Here is a 6,975-nt window from a genome sequence, read left to right on the forward strand (position 1 = left end):
TAAATGTAAATAGTATTTCCCCGTAACATCATTGGTGGAGGTGCGCAAGACGGAACTACGTAGCGGGCGACACCTACCACGGCGACAACGAAGGAAGCCCCCCCCCCCCCCCAAGATTCGGCAGCATCGGTGTCCTCCGTCGTCCTCACTCACCCTCGGGATCCTGGACCCTTCTCTGGGGACGATGACGGTGACGTCGAGACTTGGCTTCGCAGGTATGAACGGTGCAGCGCTAACAACCGCTGGGACCAAACTTTCATGTTTGCGAACATAGTTTTTTTACCTTAAGGGCACGGCGTTCAGAGGTATGATACCAACGAAGAGACACAGACCAGTTGGGCTGACTGCAAGCAGAAGCTTATCGACCTTTTCAGAAAACCACTCGGCCGGCAGCTTTCCGCTAAAAAGATCTTGCCAGTCACGCCCTGTCATCCACGGAGTCCTACGTCTCTTATATTCAAGATGTGTTGTCTCTGTGCTACACAGTGGATACTAAGATGAGCGAGGCTGACAAAGTCGGACATGTGCTCAATGGCATCGCAGACGACGCCTTCAATCTGCTCATCTACAAAAACTGCGACAAGAACGCCGACATCATAAAAGAATGCCGCCGCTTCGAGGACGCCAAAAGCCGGCGGATCACCCAGCATATCGCATGCCTGCCCAACACGGCTGCGTCTTCCTCCTGCCAAGATCTTTGTTCTCGGAACCAGCCGACCTCACCTGAGAACGTGACCCGTACTGTGTGCCGTGAGCTTGAAGCAATTGGTCCGGCTCCCTTAGCAACTCCTGGGGCCGACCAGCCGTTGACCCTTCCTCTTATTCAAGCCGTCGTGCGACAGGAAATTGCTAACTTGGGTTTCAACTCAGTCGCCGCTATTCACCCCCCCCCCCCAAGTACCCGAAGTCCCTCCTCTTTATCCTGTCCGGCCTGTTACGCCACTCCTCGACCACGCAATCCCTCTGAGTGGCGCACGCCTGACGACAGGCCCATATGTTTCAATTGCTCCCGTGTAGGCCACATCGCCCGTCATTGCCGTAGTCGATGGTACTCCTCCCAGCGGACTCGTTCCTCGACTCCCCCTTATCGCCCCGACGCTGCCCGCTCAAGCTCTTTCTCGCGATCCTTGGACCCATCAAGCCCCACCACCGTCGTCTCGCCGCCCCGCTTCAGCCGCTCACCATCCCCACAGCGCCGCCAGTCCCGTTCGCCGCAACGACCACGGGCTACCTCTCCTAGCCCTTACGGACGATCACAGGCGGAAAACTAGCCTCTGCAGCGTCTAGAGGTGATGCTGCAGTGACAACCCGGCCCCAAAATCCTCGTTTAGTTCTTCGTGCCCCGCGGAATTTACTGATCATTCAAGTCGATGGAGTTGTCGTCTCTTCTCTGGTTGACAAGGGCGCCCACATTTCCGTGATGAGTTCCGACCTACGTCGCCGCCTCCGCAAAGTACTGACGCCTGCTCCTACAGCCGTTGCTCGAGTTGCCGATGGCACAACGTCCCCAGTCCTCGGCCTGTGTGCTGCTCGTGTGACGATTTCTGATCGCCAAACCACCGTGCTCTTTACCGTTCTCAACCACTGCCCTCAAGAAATCATACTCGGCCTTGATCTCCTTACTGAGCACGCAGCCCTTATTGACTGTGCTACAAGTGTTGTTGAGTTGGACCTACCGTTCTTATTAGAACCACCTGCCCCAGTTATGCATCGTCTCTGTACTGCCGAGTTCACCCGCTGACCACCTGCAGCAGCTACTTACGTTTTGTTTAAATCTGTTCCACCTCTTCCCAACGGCCAATATGTCATCACTCCTGACCTTGATTTGCCCGTCACAAAGAATGCTGCCCTTGCACACACAGTTGTCACAGTATCGGCAAACAGCGCATGTCTACCTGTTCTCAACTTCAGTTCGCGCGTCCAGACGCTTCCTCAAGGCATGTGTCTCGCCACGCTGTCCCCGACAGACGAGTACGTGATCTCCGCAGTCACAAACTGTGTATCGCCCTCTTCGGACGGTCATTCCACAGCTATTTCGAGACCTGACCATTATGCCAATATGACCGCTTCCGATCTCTCCGCAGACGAAGCACAGGCGCTTACCCATTTACTGGCATCCTTTCAGAACATATTTGATTTCAATGACCGCCCTTTAGCGCGTACAACTATTGTGCAGCACCGTATCAAAACCGGTGAACCCGCTCCTCTGCACCGCCGGCCTTACAGGGTGTCCAGTTCGAACGCCAAGTGATACAAAAGGAAGTCGAAAAGATCCTTGCTAAGGACATCATCGAACCGTCCTCCAGTCCTTGGACCTCTCCCGTCGTCTTTGTTAAAAAGAAAGACGGCAGTTGGCGTTTCTGCGTTGATTATCGCCACCTGAACCACATCACAAGAAGAGACGTGTACCCACTCCTAAGGATCATGACGCTCTCGACTGCCTCCACGGATGTCAATACTTTTCTTCCATTGATCTTCGTTCCGGTTATTGTCAAATCGCCGATGATGCGCAGGACCGCGAAAAAACAGTTTTTTTCACACCTGACGGTTTATACCAGTTCAAAGTCATGCCGTTAGGACGTTGTAATGCACCAGCTACCTTCGAAAGGATGATGGACTTGCTCCTTCGCGGATTTAAGTGGACTACGTATATGTGCTACCTCGACGATGTTATCTTCTCGCCCACCTTTCTCCTTTAACGTCTCAGCAGTATCCTGACTGTATTTCGTACGGATGGGCTACAGCTCAAGTCGTCCAAATGCCGACTCGGCCGCCGGCAACTCACCATTCTTGGCCATCTCGTCGACGCCTCCGGCGTACGTCCTGACCCCGCTAAAATTGAAGCGGTGCAACACTTTCCTCGTCCACAGTCCCAGAAGGACGTGCGCAGTTTTCTTGGGCTGTGTTCCTACTTTCGCCGTTTTATTCATGATTTTGCCCTTATCGCTCGTCCCCTCACTGACCTACTGAAGACCAACACCGAGTTTACCTGGGGCCCTGATCAACAAAATGCGTTTTCCACGCTTGTCCACCTGCTGACGTCATCACCGATTCTGGCACATTTTGATCCCGCGGCCCCTACTGAACTCCGCACAGACTCCTGCGGCTACGGGATCGGAGCAGTGCTCGCACAACGCTCCCGGGGTCCAGACCGCGTGGTTGCGTATGCTAGCCGCCTGCTTTCACCTACCGAGCGAAATTACTCGATTACCGAACGGGAGTGCCTCGCCCTGGTTTGGGCTGTAGCGAAATTCCGGCCATACTTGTTCGGGCTTGCTTTTTCTGTTGTCACGGACCACTATGCCGTTTGCTGGCTGTCCTCGCTGAAAGACCCCTCCGGGCGTCTTGGCCGCTGGGCGCTACGCCTCCAGGAGTATTCGTACACTGTTGTGTACAAGTCTGGACGTCTTCATCAAGACGCTGACTACCTGTCTCGGTACCCTGTCGAGCCACCTGATCTGTGACACTGACGATATGCCTTCCCTGTTTGGCATTTCTGATCTACACAACATCGCCTAGGAGCAGCGCAACGACCCATATTTGCAAACCATCATCGAGGGCCTCAGTTCTGGTTCACAATTTCTGGTTTACAATTTCTGGAGGCAACATATTCCACTCATGAATCACATGTGGGAAAAATGAAAATTTGAATGTATCCCTACGGTATCTGTATTCGGATAGGTGTTTTTCATGTTTTGTTCTTGTGACACGTGTGTTAGGCTCAAACAGTTACTAGTCTTAACAAGTTTTTTGCGATCATTCAAAAGGAGGAACATAAACTTAAGCCGCAGCAGTCTGGCTCGTGTGTGGGTTGTAGAGAGGCCGACTTTTTGCAGAAGCAGTGTGAGGGATTCATGACGACTGTATTTGTTGAAAATAAATCGGACAGCTTTTCTCTGGACACTTTCTAATCTATCAATATATTGTTTAGTGTATGGCAGCCAAGTAATAATGCTGTATTCTAGCACAGAACGAACAAGTGAAATGTATGCTAAAGGTTTTGTTTCCGGTCAAGCAAGTCGAAGGGAACGTCTTATCATGTAAAGAGCAGAATGCGCCTTTGTGGTAATGTGTGTCACATGCTCGTTCCATCGTAGGTCCGGGGCAATAATAACGCCAAGATACTTGAACTGCTCTACCTTTGAGAGTGTCTTCTGTTCGATTTCAAATTGTAATTTAATGGCTGTTTCTTTCTAGTGACTGTCATGCATACAGTTTTTTCCATATTGAGGGCCATCTGCCAGTTGTCACACCATTTTGATACAGAGTGCAGTGAGTTGTTTAGGGCAATTTGGTCGGCAGGGCTATTGATTTCTTTGTAGATGACGCAGTCATCCGCGAACATGCGTAATGTTGCATCTATATTCTTGCTCAAATCATTGATAAAAAGAAGGAAAATAAGTGGTGCAAGCACTGACCCCTGTGGCACGCCAGAGAATACTTCCGCCAAGTCGGACTCGCTGTTTTCAAAGAAGACAAACTGGTGACGACCATTTAAATAGGCTTTTAACCAATTAGCTACTGTACCATTACCAAGGAAGTGAACTAGCTTATAGTGAAGCTTAGGATGAGATACCCGGTCGAAGGCTTTTGACAAATCAAGGAAAATCATATCTGTTTGGCCCTCTTTATTGATTGTCATAGCTAAGTCATGGACCGTTTCTAGTAATTGTGTCGTCGTAGACAAACCTTTTCGGAAGCTATGTTGATTGGGAATAATTAATTCGTGGTCTTCAACAAACGTTGTAATGTGCTTCAAAATTAAATGTTGTAGGATTTTACAGACCGTAGATATAAGAGAAATAGGGCGGTAGTTGGAAACATTGGCTGGTCCCCTGATTTATGTATCTGAATTACCAAATTAACGCTCATTAACGCTCCAATTAACACTTATAGTTAATGATCGCATCGAGCGAACATAATTATTGACACTAATTAATGTCGCTGAATAACGACACTACTGAATGACGATGATTAACGGAGACAGTTAAATTGTTTAATTAACTGCTTAATTAATGACGCCATATAGCGTCATAAAAGGGTGACGTCATCCATACGTCTGATGACGTCAAGCCTACAACCAATCAGAGTATATAGCAACAAAAAAGTACACGTCGTCGAGTGGTAGCATCGAAGATCGAAGAGTGGTGGTCGGATCGTAACGGAGTGGGCTAGTATAGGTGTAGAAAGGCGTCGACTAGGAGCCACCAACGTCGCGGCAAACGCGAATGCTTTCGCATTTCTCCTGTGCAGTCTATGCAGTGGCCTCCTAAGTATTTTAGCTCAGTGTGGTAAGCGCATTGCTACGGGCTTAAGAGAGGAACAAGGAGTTACTCGTCAAGGTGTGTATTTAGATACGTTGTAGATTTTCTAATAATGTATAACTCGACTAGAGAAGAAACTAAGGTGGAACAGTAGAGATAGTTCTCAATATGTTCCTCGAGGAGGCTGTGGGGCTGAATTTCACTTATAAGCCTCGCATTGATGCCAGGTTGCAATTACCGGATTAATGTCCTTTCCTGTTGAAACCCGGATGTATCGGATGTGCTGGATGTATCGGCTGACATCCAAAGAAGAAATTTTACCCCACCATCCATCCCACTCAAAATTCCTTAAAAGAGGCACAGTAAGGAACTGTATGAGCGCTGCTCTGAAACAGTCATGCCCTCACAAGAGCAATTGCAGCCTTAATGGGAAGATGGCACGGCTAGGTAGGCAATACGAAGAACACTTCCGGTTCCGCAGGATCACCGGATAGCTATGTGGACGGCGCCGCCGACCCCACATGTTTTGGGAACGATCTGGGAACAGCTAATCCTGGAAAATCAGGCCTCGAAGGACAGCAAGGGTAGACAATAGTATCGTTGGTGTAAAAGCGCAATGAGAAAACTGCAGGAACGTCACAGAAATTAAAATAATATAAATTAAGAGCATAGGAAAAAATGCGTAAGAAATGTAACGATGCAAACCGGTACCTAAATTTAGAAAGAGGAATTCAGGAGTAAATAACATCGCCGCCTAAATTTATTTATCCCAATTTCAAATACGACACCAATAAGTTTCAAAAACTGCGCCAATAGCGTGTTTACTCGAATTTAGTGCGGTCTCGATTCTAAGCCGACAACCGAAAGTTGGAAGCCAAATAAAAAAAAATTTGCTTGAATGTAAGCCGGCCGAAAGGACAATAAAGACAGCAGGGAGATCACGCAAACGGCATATATTTGAATGAACCTGCTCCAGTGACCTCCTGATCGCTGTCTTTTTGCTAAAGTGCACAATATTTTCTGTGTCATAAAGTGGGTTGGAAATGCGACACTTTCGGAACAAGCGCGCAGCTAAGATTTCCGGGATGTCATCCAACGATGCAGCGATAGCAGCTAGCCACAGACCCTAGCGAGCGTGCAAGCCGGCCTTTTTCTCGTATGGGTTCCGGTTCACGTGGGTAACTCCGGAAACGAGGGGGTCGACCGTGTAGACCGAGGTTTAACCAACCAGGGGACGGGAGACCTCTCCGGAACGGCCACCCCCGCCGAGGCGTCTCACTGTTACGCGGAGATAACAAATTTTTATAGCGAGCTAAGATGTACATATCCCGCCCCTCACCCCGACCTGGACAGGCCGCAAGCCACGACACTGAGACACCTACAAACAAAGGTCATTTATTTATTTATTTATTGAATACTGCGGACATGCTGTATGTCCAAGCAGGAGAGGGAAATACATACAGGGGAAAGAAAAGCAAGTACCGAACAATATATATGCCACAAAATAGACAATGCAAAAACACACATAAAAATGCAGTTACAATACAGCAGTGAAAATATCAAGAATGATTAGCAAGCAACGGAGAGGTCTGTGGTAGGGAATTCCATTCAGAAACTGTTCTTGGAAAGAAAGAAAACTTGTACGTATTTGTGCGTGCAAAAATAGGTTCCAGGCTAAGGGCATGCTTGTGGCGCGAGGCTCGACTAGAAT

The sequence above is a fragment of the Amblyomma americanum genome, chromosome 10 (genome assembly GCF_052857255.1).
Source record: "Amblyomma americanum isolate KBUSLIRL-KWMA chromosome 10, ASM5285725v1, whole genome shotgun sequence".
In the NCBI taxonomy this organism is placed as follows: Eukaryota; Metazoa; Arthropoda; class Arachnida; order Ixodida; family Ixodidae; genus Amblyomma; species Amblyomma americanum.